Consider the following 22,826-nt stretch of genomic DNA (forward strand, 5'->3'; position numbering starts at 1 on the left):
GTTGATTACAAAATTAAAGACAAAACAAGTCAACTTGCTTATTGCTCAAAATATTTTACGAAGTATTAAAAAATCTAAATACAGTTTAAAAGCTGCAAACATTAACTTGCTTATTGCATACTTATTACAAATATTTTTTTTTCTAGTTACAAAATACGTCCCTACCCACACTTATTAGAAATATATAACATAACATAGCCCTGCTCACACTAAAACAGAAGTGTTAAACATATTCCTGTTGTAGTTAGATACATCGACATATCCCTATTGTAGATAGATATAATCGACATAACCCTACAGTAGTTTGATATAATATAATAATATTTAAAATATCCCTAGTTTACATACCATCTAAGTTCTCCTGACAGAGTTTTCCTGTGAAGGGTGAAGTACACAAGCACTTTGGCAATGCTGTTGGGTAGGTCTCTGCTTCAACGCACTGACCTCCGTTCATGCAAGGTGGATCACATACAGCTGCAAGACAGACAAATGACAGGTCAACACACCTACTACATAAATTGTACTATATAGGTCTATCTATCTATAAAAATACAATCTATATCCATATCTATATATCTATATATCTATATATCTATATATCTATACAAGACTATATTTTTTATATACACATATCTCTATCTATAGGCTTATTTATATCTATTATCTATAGCTTTATACGTATATATTAATTTATCTGTAATCTCGAAGACAGAGAAAGATCAGGAGTGTGTGTGTAATAGTTAGATCTATAATGCACTACATATAAAAATAATTCTATAGCTTTATACGTATATATTAATTTATCTGTAATTTCGAAGACAGAGAAAGATCAGGAGTGTGTGTGTGTAATAGTTATAATGCACTACATATAAAAATAATTCAATCTTACGCTCTTCGCAAGTTGGACCCTTCCAACCTTTGCAACAAGCTCCTCTTGTGATTGTATTTGACCTGTGGGTGAAGTAGGCATCATATGTATATGATAATACATTTATATATTATATAGAGTTTAAATATATGCATGCAAGTTAATATTTTTTTACAACCTAGTTATTTTTTTATATTTATCTTTATACTGTAATTTATTATACGAAATCAAGGATTGTCGACACGAGCAACTAGATTATCTTTAGCAATAAAACGAAACAAACCTTGCATAAACACATATTGCCGTTTGGCTTGTCAGGTCTGGAGTGGAGCTGCCGTCTATAGCGCCGACAAAATACACTCTGGATGTCTCATTGGATTGTTTCAGTAAGGCAATGATGTCGCGACATAGGTGGTTCTCTTTGGTCTCAACAGTTTCAGTAACCATACACTGATGTTCACTGTGGAAGAACACATGTAGTACATGTATTAGTAGAACGTATTTGATTAAAACCTGTGTAGTCTAATTTAAAAAAGAAAAATTAAAATAAAAACAAACTGTTGGATTTACTCAAATCGGGTTTTTGATTTTGTCAGTTTAGCCGACGACTAAGCTAAGAGAAAATCACTTCACCTCAGCCACATTTTCTTTCTTAATATATTTATATATAAAATATATATTTATATTCATCTTTATAGTGCATGATTTATAATTCTTAATAGTTTCAATTCATTGTTTAATGCTAGTCTTACTCGCTTTAGTGGAGTTATCTTTGTCTAATATCACAAAATAGAAGGTCCGAATTGAGCTTAGAAGGTGATACGTTTTGTCTATTTTTTATGACGTATTTTTGGAATAATCTCGCACATAGTTTAGAGTTGGTATTAGCTTAATTAAGCCATCAGCATATATATCAACATTGGGAGGTGGAAACAATAATTCAATATCCATCTTTTTTTTTCTGATGCGTGATTGCGTCATTAGCTCTAAATGTATATTAGAAGTATTCTTTAAAACGATAAACAAAAATGGTTATTGTACAATGATACTAATATTCGATAATCCTTTTATCTCTTTGGCAGAAATGTCTGATTTGTAAACTACTTAAATCTAGTTCTAAAACTAAAAATCAGGGTTGCTGTGATTTAATCGACCACTCCCTTAAATCATTCACGCTGGTCTAATGCAATTTTAAATAAGTTAAACATTTTGGACTCCACGCTGTTTATACCCTTGTAACACAGTGAATGTATACAAATCTATAACAATCAAGTAAAAGTCTTTATCAGTTGTGTATAAATAAAAAGAATCATTTTTGATTACTTGAATCAATAGATCAATTTTAACACTGTAATAATTTCCAGTGTGTTGATAAATCTTATAATATGCTTAAAATTTGAAACGTTGGGTCCGTTTTGTTTTAAATCTTTTCGACGTTCGATGGTTACCCCCCCCCCCCCCCTCCCACACACACATTTTTACCTGTCGCTGACCATTACGACTTTTGTCTGATCATTTATTTTGAAGCTTTACAATCGATGTAGAAAATAGTTTTATGAGTCTATCCCCGTTGACACAGCCCTCCCCGCCCCCTACCAGGGACTCCAGTGCGTCATGCTGTGCTCAGTGGTGTAGAGCTAATAACTATAATACATTTGTCAAACGAATCCGTTTGGAGATAATTATATTTCTGCCACATTTACAATTTCTAAACTCAGTACCTCTACATAAGGCAATGCTCGGTGCTGTCCACACCCCGGCCCCAAAGATGTGATGTTAATGCTTAGAAATCTTAAAATATTGGTTTTGCTTCTTGCCATTTTTTAAATTAGTTATTCGATTGTCACAAGTACGATTGTGTTTGTATTTCAGAGTAGTACATTACAAGCGTAACCATCGACTATTTTTTTTAACTAAGTAGCATGCCGATTTTTTTAAAACATAGTTTTACAATGAAAGTAAAAGAAAACAATCTAACACTTATATTTTAAGGAAAGCTTAAGCTAGTAAAAGTGTATTCAATTGGGCAGTCACTTCGTAAGAGAAACGATTAGAAGATGGCTATAAGAACGATTGAATTTTAAAAAGAAACGAAAATGTGCATTTAGTTGTGTGCCTTATACTCCTAGTTTCAGTGGTGTAACGTTCGTGTGATAGCACGTAACAAAAATAATACAACATAAGATCACTGCAGAGGCGTAGCGACCCTTCCCAGCGCTCGGGGACAAACTTTCGATTTGCACCCCCCTCAAGGTTTCAATTTGCACCCCACCCCCCCAAACTTTCGATTCGCACCCCCCTCAGACTTACTTTCAATTTGTTTTTCCAACCCATTTTGGCTCCTCCTAAGGTCGGCGCCCGGGGACATATGTCCCCCCCCCGACCCCCCGCCCCCCTTGCTACGCCCCTGGATCACTGGGTTGGGTGTCACCATTTGTGTTTACTGTAGGTGTCACCCCATTCCCTTCCAACAATTTTGCATTTTGGGCTTGGTGTCACACCTTTCCCTATTTTATAATTTTAACGTGATAAAACATTGTTTTAATATTAATCTACGATTCTTCGATTCAATGTCACTCACTAACTCGGGAATTAATAACACATTTTACAGCTGACCCTTTAGGGGTCATCCATAAATGACGTCACGCTTTTTTTGACGATTTTTACCTCCCCCTCCCCTCTGTCACACGTCGTCACAAAAAGCCAGACCCCCCCCCCCCCTAAAATGACGTCACACCTCAATCTACAAAGCCCCTCAAAATTGCAGTTGAATTTTTTTAAACATCGATATTTTTCCAAAATCTTGTCTAAACTATTACAATTTATTAAAACAGTTATCTAAAACGCGAAATAACGTCTAAAATTCGTTTTCTAACATTGCTTTTTTATAATGCAAAAATGTGACGTCGCAACATCTAACCCCCCCCCCCCTCTCCCTCATCACACATCGTCACAAAATTACGGAACCCCCTCCCCCCTACGAGTGTGACGTCATTTATGGATGACCCTTTAGCCGACAATGACGTGTTATGAGTTTGCGAACTCAGTAACAAAAGAATGACGTAAATAAAATTGTAAACTTGAACATTTTTTTCATACAGAAAAATTAGCATATATCACGTGTAGAGTCTAGACCTAAGTGCCGCCGGTTAACGGGCATAATTAACTCTTTAAATCCGTCAAAAGTGGGGTTGGGTGTACCTATTAGATTGTGTAAAACAATGCGAAATGCTTTCTGAGAAGGGAATGATTTTAAAGCAATTAACCGCCAAAGGCATTGAAATAATCAGTATTTTATTTCAATAGACACAGCCCATATCGCCGAGTTTGGTGTCGTTGTCGTAAGACTACAACATTATGGTTTAAGGGGTCGGGGGGGGGGGGGCAGACGTTTCGGGAGATGCGACAATGGAAGTTATCCACCAACTAGCCATTGTTTGATGGTCCTGGGAAACTAGTTTTCTCAACGCTAATTAAATCTTTTTTTTTTTATTTTAAATTCACACTAAAAAGTAGACCTACAAAAAAAAAAAAAAAAAAAAAACCCACTAAATTTTGTCAGATTTAATCCTACAATAATACTCCATTTTTAATTCTGACTCTAAAGAGCGTCAATAAAAAAAAAAAGCTAAAATTAATGCCGGAAATTTGTATATAACACCGCCGAAATGTATTTTTATTTTAGCCTACAAAAAATTGATAAGCCCTTCCTAATTGTCTGTTCGACACTTAAGACTACACTTAGTTTCGCTATAATTAAATATTTTTTTTAAACGAAGATAATGCATCGTCAAATAATGCTTCGTCAAAAGTAAAACGATAAATCTATTTTTTATATGTGAAACTTAAAAAAGCAACGGCGAAACTCAATATTCTACTTAATTATATTCTGTGCTCATTCCATTAGTTATCTCCATAGCTCAAACGTCAGTCGTAAACGAAGCATAAATTGTTACCCTGACCATCGCCTTTTCGGTATTGATCTTAATGTAAACGAACAGAAAAATACAGTAGACAATCATTAACTCGAGTGTAAGGGTTAGAGCTGAGAGCCTGGATAGTCTAACGCGGGTTAGACGATCCCTGAATATTTAAGTTTAGCGCGGGTTAGACGCTCATTGAATATTTAAGCTTAACGCTGGTTAGACGCTCATTGAATATTTAAGCTTAACGCTGGTTAGACGCTCATTGAATAATTAAGCTTAACGCGGGTTAGACACTTGATATATTTAGCTTAAAGCGGGTTAGACGCTCTTTGAAAATTTAAGCCTAACGATGTTTAGACGATCCCTGAATATTTAAGCCTAACGCGGGTTAGCCGCTCATTGAATACTTAAGCCTAACGCGGGTTAGACGCTCATTGAATAATTAAGCTTAACGCGGGTTAGACACTTGATATATTTAGCTTAAAGCGGGTTAGACGCTCTTTGAAAATTTAAGCCTAACGATGTTTAGACGATCCCTGAATATTTAAGCCTAACGCGGGTTAGCCGCTCATTGAATACTTAAGCCTAACGCGGGTTAGACGCTCATTGAATAATTAAGCTTAACGCGGGTTAGACACTTGATATATTTAGCTTAAAGCGGGTTAGACGCTCTTTGAAAATTTAAGCCTAACGATGTTTAGACGATCCCTGAATATTTAAGCCTAACGCGGGTTAGCCGCTCATTGAATACTTAAGCCTAACGCGGGTTAGACGATCATTGAATATTTAAGCTTAACGCTGGTTAGACGCTCATCGAATATTTATGCTTAACGCGGGTTAGACGATCATTGAATATTTAAGCTTAACGCGGGTTAGACGATCATTGAATATTTAAGCCTTAATTTTTCCACACGATACGATAACCGATAAGGGTAAAGATCTATCTTCAAATATACAGGACTAGAACAAAAACGAGACGGTACTTCATTTTCTATTCGTGACCATTACAATCTTTAATTCAAATAACATTTTTTTCCAAATAAATTATTATACATACAATGCGAGAAACGTTATATCATTATGCTCTAAGACATTGGTAGTAGGCTTATCAGGCAACATTTCGATAGTACATCTACCCTTTCTTCTTTGAAGGTAATCAAAGTTTGCTATACTGAATGATTTAATAAGATTTTAGCGGTAATAGTATTTTTTTTGTCTTTAATGGTTATGATACTAGACCGTATTTATTAGTTTCTACACATTAAAAGTAGACTAATTTGGTATTACCATCAAAGTAATATTTTAAAATGTATTTTATTTATTTCTTTATTTTTCGATATAGTGAAATTAGGTTTAAAATCAAGCTCAAATTTTATTTTACTGATGGAGTCATATTGAAAACTTACTCGGCATTGGTGGGTGCAGTGACGGTCAAAAGCCATAAAGTCAGTCCAAGAAGTGGGAGGGGTGTTCTCCCCTTGGTTGCCATGATTGGCGTTGGCGAAAAGCCTTCTTCTGCTGGTGGTGTCGCAGTTATGCTCTCTTTGAATGCACAAGTCCTGTATGTCAAAGTTCACAATTAAACAGAAATATGCGCGACTCTCAGAGCTGTGAGCTCTTTAACTGAGTCGGCCCAAACTCGTCCTTTTATACCTTCTGAAATTTCACCCGTTACACAACCCGCTAATTCCTGTCACTTCGCCAAAATACCTTTGCATGAAAAGACGCAAATATTCAAAAAACAACGGCTGGCGTTAATCCATGCTTCTTTTTTTCACCTAACCCAATTCGACAAAAAGGTCTTTTTGAAACATACTATTTTCAGTTAAATATATTCTATAAAAAACATACCAGATGGGACTTTTTGTCAAAACGAGTCGACAACCCCAAAATCAATAGCTTAATTCTATATTTGCGACATAAGTCCCCAAGATTTGCTGACTTAAGAATTTCTCTTGCTGATTTCATAAGCATATTTCAATCGCGCTAAGAGAAAATTCGAATTATGGATTGCTAAGTATGGCAACAGCTTGTTGGCAAGTGACCAAAGCGAGGTTTAGGATTTAAACCAGACTCACACTATTTTAATCTTATTAGAGATTGTACTTTTCAATCATACGCGTCGTGCGTGATCAAAATCTTAAACATAAACTCGCCGACCAAGAATCACAATGGATAGATATAAAAAAGTTCTGCTTTAAAAATATGTTTCAACTAAATGAAATATACAATGAATGGTTCACAGAAAGCTACGCACATTTCCTAATTTATTGATAAAAACAATAATTCACAGTTTTGAAACGCCACAATAGAACTAAGAAGAAAACCATGTAGTCTTTGTTGCATGTGGCACCAAAAGAACCCCGACACGGTTTCCATTGCTGGGCAATCCATATAGTTCCACCTCACCAGTTTCTTTTGGCAACGATTCTCCTCAACACGATAAATAAACCAACACTTAAATACAATTTACATTAATAATACAAAATTAAACTGCAAGCACCTGAAACTCCTCATCACGTATCTGACCCCCCCCCCCCCCACCAACTTTGTAGTTCCATTATCCACTTATAAGTTGTTGCCTTGAGAAAGTGGCAGCTTATATAAGCGTTTCAAAAGGATGTTTTATTTTTCTTGCTTTTTTTATGGGTGAGTTTTACTGTGCCATCAGTTTAGAAAGCATGTGAGAAATGGGCATAAATCTAAAGATTTTGAAATCTTTTCAGTTTATATTACACTTTATACTGTTTTTTTTCTTAAATATTTTTACGATCAACGTTAGTCTAAATACTCACATGCAGCAGCGAGATGCACAAGCAGTTGCATTCATTCATTCATCACAAACATGGCTGTACGCTGTGCTATAATTTTTTTTAATAGGACCGTTGACTTCTTTTACATAGCGCTCGCTTTATAAGCTTTTGGTAGGCCTTCCCGTCAGGACTAATAAGAAAAGAAACCAATGCATCATTAAATTTAAAAACCATTACATGTTCATTTTTTTTTTATATCTCCTGTTTATTATCATCACGTTTTCATTCAGAGAGTAAAATACTTAAAACTACCGGGGGGGGGGGGGGACCACTAGTCATTTGTTTCTGAAGTCTGTCGGTGTACAAACAAAAGGAAAATGACCTCAGTAAGCAGTTTGATACCTAAGGTCCGAATGATAGGATGGGGAGATACCTCCCTTCCAAACAACATTGTCTCCATCCCCTCTCCTCTAACTCGCCGTATTCCATGCGCCAAAAGTTTTCTAAATTTACAAACATTTATTCCTTAGTTAAAATCAATAAAAAAATGTTTAAAAGTAACTAACACTTTGAGAGTGTGCCTAATTCTGGTAGGTTATTTTTTGAAAATAGCGTTTGTGTGTGCATTTTAAAATTTGATTTCAGTATAGAAAGATTAATAGTTTTTAAAAATAAAATAATAGATATAACGTATTTAATGAGAATCGTATTGAGCTACATATAATTATAATAGGCCATACTTTAATAATATTAAATGGCCTATATAAAACATAATTAACAATAGCCGATTGTTCCACCTCCAATCATTATCTATGAAAACCAGTTTGAAATAGTTTTATCTTTGTTAGTTTTAGTTTTTAGGATTTAGATTAAGATCAAGATAGTTTCGAACAAGTAAAAAAATAGTTATAGAGATCTAGTTATCTACTTCTTATATATTATATATTTTTAAAGATTTAAGATTAAATATGAAATGACTGTGAAAACATAGTTAACTTGCTGATTTTAGATCTACGGATTTCTGATTCATCATAGATTTTATTTATTATTAGAAAATAGCTTACACTCGCATTAATAATCAAATAGATCTAGATTCTAGATTAATTTTTTTAAAACTTAAAATGAGATTTAATTACACTGGCCTAAATTGAAAATAGTCAATTTAACTGCTTTTGTACAATAATGATTATATATATGTATAGATCTCTCTCTCTCTCGCTCTCTCTCTCTCTCTATATATATATATACATTGTGTATTTATATACATATACATTTATATATATATATATATATATATATATATATATATATATATATATATATATATATATATATATATACATTGTATATACATTTTATATACTATTGCACATTTGTTAATTATAGACATGTAGACTACCTTGAAATAAAGTTATATATAATTATATTATTATTATAATTATTGATCTGTCAGTGAAATTTTTTTCTAAAAATACGTAATTTATTACATTAAAACGTAAATACTTAATTCTGCCTTTTCACAACAGACAATTCAACTGCTAAAAAATAATAAAAGTAAGATTTTAATTAAAATAGTTCTATGTAATATTGAAGATTTGTTTACCCCGGAAATATGGTATCAGTGAAAATAAAAATAATACCCTTTCGTTATTCTGTTAGTTTATTTCATTTAAATCACAGTACAATCAAACTGTTGTGTTAATCGAAACTAATGAAACTAATAGCAACCAAAAGACAAATCACCTATTTTTAAATTATTAGGCTTGTTAAAATGTATTTTGATCTACTCCGATAATTTGGATACATGCAGTGGCGGGTCATGAAAAGGGTTAGCTAAAACAGAATTTACATTTGAACAATACGTACTAGAGGGCAATTCGTGTCACCGTCTTTTCGCTTTAACCTGACCGATAGAAAAAAGCGTAAAATGTTGAAATAATTCTAGATGCTGTATTATAGTTTTTTGTACGGCAAAATAAATAAATAAACAGTGGAATCGATAGTAAAAGAGAAGTGGTAAGTCAATTTTCTGTCACTTTTTTATGTAAAGTTTATACTGCTTTTCTAAAATTGCTATGTTGCATATGATACGCTTATCTTGTTTACATGCTGTATGATGCTGGCCAAAATATTCTATTTCAGAATATTCCTTTTGAGAGCTTAAATTATTGTTTCTATAAAAATCAAGTTTGAAATAGTTGCCATGGAGCGACCCGGATTACATGTAGCAACATGAGAGCGCTCTCATTTTGAGGGCACAACAGGTGATGTTATACCCCTCCATATAATACTCCCAGTTGCTATAAATAGTATAAACCTTTGGAAAGTTGTTGACGATACTCATAGAAAGGTTTCTGCAGGGGGGGGGGGGGGGGGGATTAAATTTCGGACGAGCGACCTAGAATGGTCGCCAAGAGTTTCGACTGGTACACTAGTTCAAAATACATTTTGATGGGGGAGGAGGTATTACCCCCCCCCCAACACCCATGCCTACGCCGCTGATTTCATATACATTTTTCTTCATTTACCATATAATATAGGTTTTCGAAATCCCATATCTGGAGTTTCTAATTATCTTGTATTCGAATTAACCGCTCATATCTCAACAAACCATGTTAATTTTACCAGAACATTTTCTTAATTTGAGTACTTAAGTACCCTTCCATGATAAGGCCTACCTCTTTATAGTCATACATAATATGTTACTTTCTATGCAGGCCATGTGTTAATGCGTTTGATCCAGAATTCTCATTTTTAGATCAATAAAAATAATCGTTGAAGACACATAAAACCAAAACTGTTTATTTAATATTTACATCAATGAAAGCAGCTTGCAGCTTTAAATATTAAAAAAGGTTACCTGTCAAAGGCACGCTTGATATCGCACCTGTTAAAATATTGGCCGATTTTTATCGCGGTATAGCGAAGAGCACGCAGAATAAAATCGCTACACAAGATGGCTAAGCAATAATTTCTCATATTTCGGTCTTATTTCAGCAATGAGTAGACACAAAGCTCAGAACTTTTTACGTAAACTTAAAATAAGTGTTTATAATGCTCAGAACTTTTTACGTAAGTTCAAAATAGGTGTTTTATAAAGCTCAGAACTTTTTACGTAAGCTCAAAATAGGTGTTTTATTTTTATAAAGCCTAGAACTCATCATTTCTATTAGAATAAATTTATATACTACTATGAGTGCTGATTGTTTCTTGTTTACTATCTTCGTTACAGTATAGAACATTGCGTTGCATTTTACTTAACAGATTGCAATCACTATGGGTGGGGTAGGCAATGTTTTGAGATGATTGATTCCGTTTAGCTTCTTTTTATTTTTGTGAGTAATGATTGCACCATGCCAATTACATTGCAAAAGTTTTTTACCTTATATTTTATTGTTTATGATGTCGGTCTACCAGAAAAAGACAGCTTAACAAAAGGAATAACTTAATAAAATATTCTCCAAGGTAAAATAAATTAAGATACGCAAATTCTTATTATTGGCGATGTTGCACAAAAACAATGCGAATTATTGACAACCGAGGTGAAAGGTCGGAATCAACCTGGGAATAGTTCAAAGGTCGGAATCAACTTGGTAAAAGTTCAAAGTAGTCCATGAAGGATAAACCATATAAATTAGTTCTTGCAGCATAAAAATTCAAAACAATTATCAATATTTTTTAAAGGTTGCAGTATTTTTAAGTGTTTTTTTTTTCACAAAGCCCGCTGCAAAAATGTGATTTGATTAAATATAAACCTTAGTTACCAGTACTTAAAATAAGATTCATGCGCATTTCAAATTTGAAAAGCTTTTTTGACAATTTTAAAAAGCAATCGCATTCTTTCAGGGATTTGATCTCAGCTGCCGTTTTGATCAATCTTCTTTCTCCCGATTCCCTTCTTATCTCTCTCGGACAGCTGGCGTTCCTATAAAGGATTTACATATTTACTTGCCAGGCTTATTTTACAATTGAAAGAAAGTTTCGAATTTCTAGAAGTTTCTTTTCACTACGCCCAGCTGTTACTTTGGGCAAGCCATTTTAAATGATTTTTACTGGTGTTAATCTATTTCATTTTTTTTTCAAATGTTTAAATACTTATTGATTATTTTTCCTTACAAATATCATATTTTCGTCATAGATATAAAAAAAAGTTGATGTATGAAAATGTTAAAAAAAATTAAACATTCGGAGAAGGGTGAGACTGGAAATATATGACGGGTATGAGTAAAAAAAAAGTTAATCCTCAATCGAAAATTTGAGTTTGAAGTTTCATATTTGATTAGGGGAAAAATCGAAGAGTTAGAAATAAATAACTTTGCAAGGTGAGTAAATTAAATAAATGACATTTTGTTCACACGTCCTAGATATTTCTTTTCTTAAAAAAAAAAACCGCCTATCCGCGATATTATAAGCTTTTGTAATAATATCAATCCAATTGCTAACACCTGTTGCTTTGTGTGTGTGTGTGTGTGTATGCATGCGTGTGCGTGTGTGTTTGGTTATATAAATGCATTTACAAGATTTCTAAATGCAGCGTTTAAAATTATTCTATCAATAGTAGAAAACTGACATATTTATATTAATGTCCCAAAATCATAACATTGCACTATGTTTAAAATCATTTTAAATATATATTTGTCAAAATGCTAGAATGGACGTATAGACTAATGTAGAGTAGACATTGTTTCATCTGTAAATGCACACTTTCAAAAAAAATCAATGGAGTGTGACGGTATTTAGTTATTGAAAAGTCTGAGTGTGAAAAGCTAAATCGAAAGGTCATAAGCTCAATACGTGAGCTCAAACCCGTGGGGTGCCCCCATGACCGAACTGCCAAACCTCCACATTTACAAATCAGCTAGCCTCAAGGAAAAAGTACTTTAACCTAGCGGAAACCCAGCCGTCTGGAAGGTGGTATCATGATGCAGTCTGCCTTACTGAAGAGCATTGTGTAAGCCTGACAATGTAAGACAGACAATGTTTGTGTAAATAAGAGTTTTGATTTCCGAAATTTCTAGAGGTTAGAAAATCCTAATATATAAAAAGCCCATGTGCACACTTCTCCCTCTGTGTCCGCAACATGTTTGAGGCTAAGAGATCAGTATGATATATGGAGAACTAGATACGGACTTTTGTTGAAACTAATATGTTAGATGTTTTAAATGTATATACTAAATTTTATTTAAAGAAGAAAAATAAAAATAAAAGCAATCTCTAATGTAGAAACACATTTTTAGTTTAGCAACCGGAAAAGTGTTTATTGTTGTGAAAAGAAAAAAAATACAATAAATGACGTCACATGTTTAAACTACGGAAAGTACATAAAACTAATGACGTGTTTTTCCAATTTTAGAATATGAAGAAATGAACTATTTCATTCCAATTTGATTAAGATCTATAGATCTATTTATCAAGGCGTACGGTATGGAATGTATACAATTTTCTCGGCCAAAACTAATACAAATTACTTTTTAAAAAACCCAAAACAACCACAAGTCCATTGAACAGCAAGGTTTTTAATGGATTCATTTTAAGTCTTTTATTCAGTTTGTGCATTTAATATGGTGTTGTGTTGACTAATCTGATATATAAAGTTCAATTCTATATTAGGCGGACGGACTCGTTGTAACAAAAAAATATAGTAGAAAAAAATCGACTTGATCATCATAGAAAGATATCTTAAGTGCTCATCATCTAAATTAATGATTAAAATAATTATTATTTGAAACAAATTTCATTTTCCAAACGTATAGTGTTAATTAACGACATATACATTAAACAAAATTAAAGAAAATGTATTACCCTTCACAAAAATTTCAATTGCGTCTGAAAATTACTTCTATTACTCATAAAGCACTAATTACTTCCCTTGATAAATTAGAAAAACATAAGTACTTCCCTTTAAAAAACTACATGTGGTGTGTGTGTGTGTGTGGGGGGGGTACTTTTTATTACTTCGTTTTGTAATTGGAAAACAAAATTACCGGCAGGGTTCGTTTTGGCGTCCTCGGCTATCTAGTGAACGATATGGTGCATACGTTCGCCCCGGACTAGACTGTGAGTGCTATGCATTTATGTTTGCATTTAAGTTTGTGTTAGCATTTACTTTTGCAATATTTTGAGCTATTGTTTGCGTTTAGGTTTGCGTTTCTATTTGTGTTTGCGTTTATGTTTATTTTTATTTGTGTTTGTGTTTTCCTTGTTTTTGAGTTTACGTTCGTGGTTGTGGTTGAGTTTGTGTTTTCTTTGTGTCTGCGTTTGTGTTTGTGTTTGTGTTTCTGTTTGTGTTAGTGTTTATGTTTGCTTTTTTACATTTGTTTTTGTGTTTGTGTTGGCGTTTGTGTTTACTTTTTGTTTGTGTTTGTCTTTTCTTTGTGTTTGGGTTTGCGTTTGTGTTTGGGTTTTCATTTGTGTTTGTGTTATGTTTTTTTTGTTTTGGTTTTGGTTGGTTGTGGTTAGGGTTAATTGGAAAAGTAATATATTTCATAAACCCGGGCAATTCCGGGTATATGTTTCTTAATAAGCACACAAGTCATGATCCTTTACAGGTTTTTCACAGAGGCAAGTGCAGGGTCTGGCCGGAACAGCTAGTCTCATAAATAAAGTTGAAATGAACTCTGTGGCACTGTGGCAGACGGACCCTTGGAAGACAAACATATAGTAAAAAACTCGACTTTATCGCCACAGTTTACTGCTTTTTATGTGTTTACTTTTGAAATAAAATCAAAATTGATATTTAAAAAACTCAATAATGATAAATTTTTAACGAAATTTTCATTTTTCAACTTATTACTTTGATTGACACAATATGAAAGAACAAAATTACAATAAATGTATTACAAAAATTCTAATTTTGTTTTAAAAAGTATACAAATTACGTCCTTTTTTTACCTGTTACACACGTGACTTACAAAAAAATAAAAAGTAAAAAAAAAATAACAACACTTTTTAAAAAGTTTGTTGTGATGTTTCGTTTGTGTTTGCATTTCAGTTTGTTTTTGTGTTTGCGTTTATGTTAATGTTAATGTTTTCGTTTGAAATTATGTTTGCGTTAGATTTAACTTTTCGTTTGTGTTTTTGTTTGGTGTGATATAAACAGCTGTAAGTGAAATGACCAAAACCGGAAGTCTTGACACACAGAGTTTCTTTCAGACATTGGTCTTCGCGTAGGGTGGGAGGGGGGATGGGAGCACTTAAAGCTTTCTGGGGGCGGACTTAAAGTTCCAGGGCGGAGGGGGGTGCGGGCACTGGTTACAATATAAAGTTTAAATGTAAATTATATATTTTTAAAATGCTGTAGACAAACTCGCGTGCGCACAAATGCACAAACGCACACACAAACGCACACACACACACACATACAAACATTGACTCACGATGTAACTAAAAATTAATACTTAGGAGAAAGATAAGACTAGAAAAATAAAAATAAATCTAAGTGTTTATTTTGGGGGATTTAGACAAAATAATAAACGTCATAAAAGCTATACCTAAGTTAATCACCCCAAAGACTGATTACTGCTCTGCTGTTTTCATCAAAATTGTATTTTCTCTATCTCTGTTTGATATGTTACATTTTTATGTTTCTTTAAATAACTGTGGCAACACCTACAGTATCGCCGTGGTCACATAGCGACACTAATTCAAACAACTGTTGCAGCGATTAATTGATCCTTTTCACGCGCCTTCTACTTATTCCTTCTTTTAAAGATTTACTGGCAACATTTCGTTAAGATAACATTAAGCTACCAAAGCAACTAAACAGTTATTTTATGGTTTGTTTTAGCGATAGTATTTTAAACGATCTCAAATTGGTTTTACCGATAAGACTGCAAATTAAAGTGCTACTCGGCGTTCAACTTACGTAAACATGTTATTTACTAGGCTTATATTTAATTTTTAAAATATTTCTGATTTATATACCTGTGGGTAATAGAGAGATTTGGATGTAGATTTATTTAATTGCAATTTTTTTACCAATAGAGCTAGACACACAACACAACAAAAAAAAACCGCTTTTTAATTACACTGATACACAAAATTAAGAGAAAGAATATTTTAGAGAAATGAAGTCACTAATATTTGTAATAGGGAAACAGTTTTTTGAAAACATTTTATTCGGTTGGGTCTGATATAAACGCTTCTGATTTTCGATTCCCATTTTAAATTTGCAAACTGATCCTCAATCTGCCCATTCTAAAAATCCTTTTAATTTGCTAATTTAAACCCCTCATTCACACTTGCTGATGCTGAAATAGACCCGACCCAGAATAATATTATTTAGGGATACAATTTCTAAAATTTGTTTGGGATTTAAATAAACAGCGTTTTAAAGAAAATTGTTAGGTTTTGTAATAAATAACTCTGCGAAGACTTAGCTGTGTTAAAATTAAGAACGATTAGCGAGTGATAGCTGCTTGTGCTATCAACCTTTATGAATAGTAACGGTTTTACGAAAATTATATATTATATAATTTATATAACTTTTATACTATAACGTGTATTATATAACTTTATAGGCGGTGCATTATATTACATTGCTGATAGTGTGATATAACATTACAGGCAGTATGCTATTTAACAATAGAGACTCTGTATTATACGACGTTAGACACTGTATTATATATCATTAGAAGCTGTATTATATAAAATAAGTGGCAAAGTGTTATATAACATTAGAGACTATTATGTAACATTAGAGACTGTATTATGTAACATTAGAGATTGTAATATATAGCATTAAAGACTGTATTAGAGACGTTTATATAACATAAGGTTAGAGGCGTAGCGAAGGGGGTACATATGTCCCCAGGCGCCAACTTTAGGGGGCGTCAAAATCGGTTGGAAAAACAAATTAAATTCTCATTTTAGCTGCAGTTTTGCATAATAAATATTAAAAATATATGAGGGGGGGGGGAGGGGTGCGCAAATAGAAAGTTTGAGGGGGGTGCAAATGGAAAGTTTGAGGGAGGTGCAAATTGAAAATTGAAAGGTTCTCGGGCGCCGGGAAGGGTCGCTACGCCTCTGCATAAGATTCAGCGCGTGAAATATTATTATATAGCATTTAAGACAGTATATTATCTACCATTATATAAAGTGTGTTACATAGCGTGTTTGATGCAGTATTTTATACAACTTTATACGATATCAGCTCTACCACATAAACAAATATAAAGGTAATTCATAGAGAAAACGGGGATAGAATGGGCACACCCTTAAGAAGGATGCTGGCAATAACACGCCAGGCAGACTCCGGAGTGGACCCCCCCCCCCTCCCCCCAAGACAAGCGACGCAGGGGTCGATCCATGACGACATGGCGACGTAGCGTGCGGGATGAGGCTAAAAGAATAAGGAGCAAAAAGGAAAAAATAATGAAGTTGATCATCGTCTCTACCACATAACGCAATAAATTAAAAAAAAATTAAGCTGTCGCTCTTGCTGTAAAATATTTACCCGACCGTTAATAACAATTTAAATAAATAAAATCAGCAGTAGGCAGTGTTGGTCTGGGCCGCCGGCAAGTATTCAGGTGGGCCGACTGCCAGAATCCCGGTGGACCGCTTGCATGAATCCCTGTGGGCCGTCAACAAAGTGCGGTTGTAAAAAAAAAATCAGAAAAATCTTTCCGTGTTTTTCTCCGGGCAGCTTGAACACTCCAGTCCACAGATGACTGCGGAGATCGACAAAATGCGTTGATTTGGTCTTAACTTATAGGAATTCTGAAAAAGTTTATTTATTTATCAGTGTTTCTTCCAGACTTTTTTCTCCGGGGGGGGGGGGGGGGGGATTTGAAATTTTCAAGGGGGGGGGGGGAGGACTAAAGTTTCCCCGGGGGGGGGGGGGGGGCGGACACTGTTAAAGTATATATTTTCCAAATAAATACAATTTTGTTGAGGGGGGGGGGGGGAGGTAGACTTTTCTCAACCCCCCCCCCCCCCCACCCCGAAGAGATGCCTTGAAGAAACAATGTTATTTATTCTTGAAATAAACAGTTTACAATCTTAAAATACATGTTTTGCTATTGTACACTATACGCAGTTAAATGTTTGCTCGATTTTATAGCAATAATTTTTTTTGCCACGGAATATTTTCGAAAATTAAATTTATGTTCAATAAAGAAGAATGTTGACTTTTGATCAAGTCAGCTTCAAATCTATTTCTCTGTGTATGAATATTATCTTCTCCTTGAAGAAAGCCAGTAGCGGTATTTATGTTAACTCCCCACCAGCCGGCATCAACAAAAGTCACGCACTACCATAAAACACTCCCACTAAACATTTCTGGTCAGCATGACACAGCCAAAAAAGCTTCCAAGTTAGAATTTTACAGCAGCCATTTTGTTTTTTTAAAAGGCTCCATCTGTGACTAATTAAAAAAAACCTGTTACCATTCTCATTTCTAATACAAGACATATGCATGACCAATTTCAGGCTAATGAGGTAGACTTCTCGTAGGCCTGTGCTTGTTGTAGCTCTATTAATGCACAAAATAATTGTTACCAGTGGCGGAAGTAGAAAAAGGGACACCCGGCAAAGAAATTTTTTGAGCCCCATATATATATATATATATATATATATATATATATATATATATATATATATATATATATAGATACATACATATATATATATATATATATATATATATATATATATATATATATATATATATATATATATATATATATATATATATATATATATATATATATATATATATATATATATATATATATATACTAGCTGCATATCCGTGCTCCGCCACGGTAAATCTTTTTTAAATGTACCAACTTGGGAACAGAACAAAACTAAACACAACACACACGTACGCAAAAAAAAATACAAACGAAAGAACAAACACAACACTCATAACATAAACACAATTTAAATGCAATCATGAAGGCATATTGAGCACAGTCTAGCCCGTAGCGCCAAACCGCGCCCTTTTCGTCGGATGCGTCTGACTAAGTGAATGACTATAAAACAGAGGCGTAGCGACCCTTCCCGGCGCACGGGGACAAACTTTCAATTTCCACCCCACCCCCTTAAACTTTCGATTTGCACCCCCCCCCCCCTCAAACTTTTGATTTGACCATATTGCACTTTATAAGCATTTTTTCATTACTTTTTAAAATTTACCATTAAGTTTCATGACTAAAACTATTGCGCACCTGATTAACGTGATGACTTTATATAATAATGGGGAATAGCTGATTACCAATTATAATTAGTAAACAGTACATTCAATGAATAAAATAAATAAAAGATAGCCTTTTCTCAATCAATGCTAATTATAATATTCCAACAATATTGAACTCATACACGTCTGCATAATTTGCATTCACATTTTACTAATTATATTATTGGAGATTTTGCATTCACATTTTAGCGCGAGTTCAATTTATTTTTAAATTACCTCCCTTGGCAAAATTACTAAACAGTTTAATCAGATTTTTCTACCCTACTGTTATTATGTTATTAAAATGTATCCACTTTTTCTAAGAATATAAACGAAAATAATATTTGACATTGATCCTTTTAATATGTTTTAGCAATGTGCGTGTATTTAATATTTTCTTTACGTTATGCAAAATAGTACAAACAGTGGCAACTATAAAATAACTTTATGTCGTTTTATAAACAAACCCTACTCTATTACTTATTACAAGACACTGCGATGCACTGAAAAGCACTGCAAGGTGCGATGTTTACTTTTATGGTTCCAAAATCTCTAGCGATGACGGAAGGAAGAAAGGACTGACACACTACCAGCCCGCTTATATTATACACACAATACGAAAATACCAATACAGAGTACTGATTTTGGGCTTGTTCAAGTTTAAAAAAAAATTAAAAACAGTTTTTTTTTAGAAATTAAAACAATTTACAACAACACGTCACCTTTTTGTGAGTGCTATTAGTCTGAAAATATCTGTTTTAATATATGTTTACTATAATGCTTCCAACGATTAAGTCCGTCAAAAGAATATGAAGCATAAAAGCTTTGTATGTGTAATCGTTTCTCGCGTTATGTTTATTTTCATGTTTTTTACTTTCTCGTATATACGAAGTATAGAAAAGTCTTGAAATCGTGCAAAAAAAATAAATAATAATCGAGATTTCTACAAATCTCGACGTTTTACACCTCACTGATACGGAAAAACATAATTTTGCAATCTTGTCCGTATGTCTGTCCCCCCCCCTTCTCTCTTTCTCTCTCTCTGTGTGTGTGTGTGTCTGTCTGTCTGTATGTAAACACGATAACTTGAGTAGCGTTACAGCTACGTTGATGAGATTTCATATATAAGTGTTTTATCAAAATAGTAGATCCGTATCAACTTTTGCGCGATTTACGATAACCGGAAGTGGTACTTTTTCTACTTTGAATTTTTCAAAAGCCTATAACTTGAGTACTATTTCAGATAGATAAATGAAATTTCATATGTAAGTAAAGATCGAATTCTCTACCTTCTGTCAAATTTTGAGTAATTTTCGTTGACCGGAAGTACTAATTTACGCTATTTCCGATTTCTCAAAAAAACGCATGTAAATTTATAAAGTACTAATAATATTGCGCACTATTATGCACATATTTTGGTTTGGCGTTCGCTTGGTGCGCAATTCTTTTTTCTATCAGATTCTATTCTATTTTAAAAGTTTAAGCAATTAAAAATCTTGTCTATATTCCAAGTTATATAAGAATATTTGAGAAAGTTTAGGAGAGATCACTCCCGGTTTATTTTGTATTTATATTATTAGTTTTAAATACATTTCCTTTTTATACTTTGTCATTCTTAATTATGTTTTTAAAAAAAAAATAATTAAGAGAATTAATTGCTTTTTAATTTGTTTAGTGCAAATCTATTAAAAGGTACTTAAGAGCACACATTCTTGACTAATTAAAAAAAGGAAATAAGTCATGGAAGTGGTTTGAACGTTTGCCTATCATTCACGCGATTCTTTAAAGAATTTTTCCGACAACAGCGTGTGTTTGATTGTTGGACACCTGGGATAATGTCTATAGAATAAAGATAATGAAACCGCAGCTACAGTATTTTTTTTACAAAACAACAATCCAGTCAAAATTGTAACACAGTTTTTTTAACTAAAAAAATTGATTAAATCGGCTGTGGGCCCCTGAATGACCCCCACCCCCCCCCCCACTTCGGGGTCTGGCGGCACTGTAGTTCCGCCCCTGATTGTTATTGTTCTTATGTAAGTCTATATTCCATACCTACATACCTACACCGGATGACGATATTCTCAATTAAAAGTAACAAAACCTCTCGTTATTTATTAAAGTTAGGTAAAAAAATGCAATCTAGATTAAAAATAGAAATATAGTTAAAAAATACAGACATTTGCTATACTTCATACCGCTGTTGTATAATGCTGCATCATTGTTTTCTGCTCTTAAGCTAAACAAAACCAATATTTATTTTAATCAGCCGACTGCCATTTACATGGAAACTTCAAAGAGTAGGCTGGTAGGCATACGTTAATGCTGTTTTCTATAACGACTACATGTGTTACATGCATGCAATTTCAATGAAATATTATGATGTAATATTGATTTTATTTGTGAATATGATATGGTAAACTTAAAATACGTTTAACTTCCTTTAACCGCATGTGGATATATCCCTTTTTATAATTTTTATCATTTTCTTGCCGTCAGCAATAATAATGATAACTGATAGGTGTTGGTTTGTAACTGTGTTACTTTGAACCGTATGTGCGGTAGTAAAAAATGATGCTCGGTAGTATTGAACCATCTGATTGCAAAATATGCAATATACTATTGTAAATACACGTTTTTGCAATGTATTAATGCAGGCGACCGTGACTAGTGTACATTTGGTGCACATTTTTTAAAAATCTGGTGCGATGTTATTAATATAATATGGTTATAGAAACCTGTTTGATTGTTAACAAACTTTACTTAAGATTGAATACATATGATATTTTAATATTTTCGGTAATCAAACGCAATTAAAAAAAAGAGCAAAAATAATTTGGCTGTTCACATTTTATCCCACAAAATGTAAACAAAGGTGGTTGAACTAGATCACTCGTTTTTTTTTGTAAAAATTCATTATATCTAAAAATTTATCGCAAAGTTTTGAGTACAAATTACAAGGACCTTTATTTATTTATTTTTTTTAAAGTGTGGGCTTTCAGAAAATTATCGTTCACAGAGTTCATGTGCACTAATTAATGTTTGTCTAATGAAAGTGAAACTTCAGGCTATATTTAGGCTTGATAAAAATAACAGAACACGGCATTATACTCAAAAAAATATTTTCAGTTTGTAAGTATTTTTTCCAGCTAAATTTTGATTGTAGTCAATTATTCATTAACTTAATTTCATAAGTTAATTAAGTAAGTATCCACGTCATATCACCGTTACTGGTGGGGAAATTAGGAAGTAGCTGTGTAACTATCATTTTATTCCATAAATAAAGTTGACTTTACTCGCGGTAAAACACCCATAAAGCATGGGCGTAAATGTACATAGGGGTCATCCATATATGACGTCACGCTTTTTTTGACGATTTTTACCTCCTCCCTCCCCTCCGTCATATCTCTCAAAAAGCCAGACCCTCCCCCTAAAATGAAGTCAAACCTCAGCCTAGAACCCCTAACCCTAACCCTCAGAGTTGCAGTTGAACGTTTCTTAAAACATCGATATTTTTTCTAAAATACTGTCAACATACAATATTTTATTCAATTTCTAATACAATTTATTAAAACATATTTCTAAAACGCGAAATAACGACTAAAATTAGTTTTCTAGCATTTCTTTTAATAATGTAAAAGTGTGACGTCACACCATCTGAACCCTCCCCCTCATCACACATCGTCACAAAATTACGGACCCCCCCCCCCCCACTCCTCCTCCTTACGATTCTTCTTCTTCACTTTCCAGCAGTTTTTAATAACTCCGTTTGTCTTTCCTTATGCATTTCTTGACACTTTTGTTTGTTTCGGTGTTTTCTTCCAGTGCTTTTAATTTAGTAGCCTGTGTACGGCTGTTGTTTAATGTTGCCTTCTTCCTTTTTCCCTCTTCAATAATTTTTAGAGTATCTACTGAAATCCATTCCTTATTTTGCCTTTTGATGGGGTCTAGCACGTTTTCACATGTTGACGTAAATATGTTTTTAACTTTTTCCCATTTTCCTACATCGTCTCTTCCTCTATTAGCTCTTGTAGGTCCTGAAACTTTTTGGAAATATGGAGCTTAAATTCAGTTGGCTTAGGGGGGGGGGGGGCCTTAAG

The sequence above is a fragment of the Physella acuta genome, unplaced genomic scaffold, assembly GCF_028476545.2.
Source record: "Physella acuta isolate Inbredline_101_S28 unplaced genomic scaffold, ASM2847654v3 ptg001199l, whole genome shotgun sequence".
NCBI classification, from domain to species: Eukaryota; Metazoa; Mollusca; class Gastropoda; family Physidae; genus Physella; species Physella acuta.